Here is a 333-nt window from a genome sequence, read left to right on the forward strand (position 1 = left end):
TCCGCACCCGGCACCCGGGTGCTCTCCTCCTAGTCGTGCCCACAGGTTGGTTGCACGCTAGGGCAGGCAAGGTTTTGGCGCGGGTTAGTGGGTATCTCGTTCCCATAGTGACGCAACCGACGCAGTTGAGTTCCCCTCAAAGGGGGAACGTCTCGTGTAACGTATGTAATCCTTGTTCCCCGAGATAGGGGAACGAGACACTGCGTCGGTTCACCGCCCCTCGCCCCTCCAGGAGTGCCTTGCTTCATAGAAAGAGCTAATGAGCTATGTGCCGGTGTGCTTATATGCCCCTACGGTTATGCCGTCACATGCTACCGTTCTCACTAGGACCAA

Source organism: Etheostoma spectabile, chromosome 10 (assembly GCF_008692095.1).
Source record: "Etheostoma spectabile isolate EspeVRDwgs_2016 chromosome 10, UIUC_Espe_1.0, whole genome shotgun sequence".
Taxonomy (NCBI): Eukaryota; Metazoa; Chordata; class Actinopteri; order Perciformes; family Percidae; genus Etheostoma; species Etheostoma spectabile.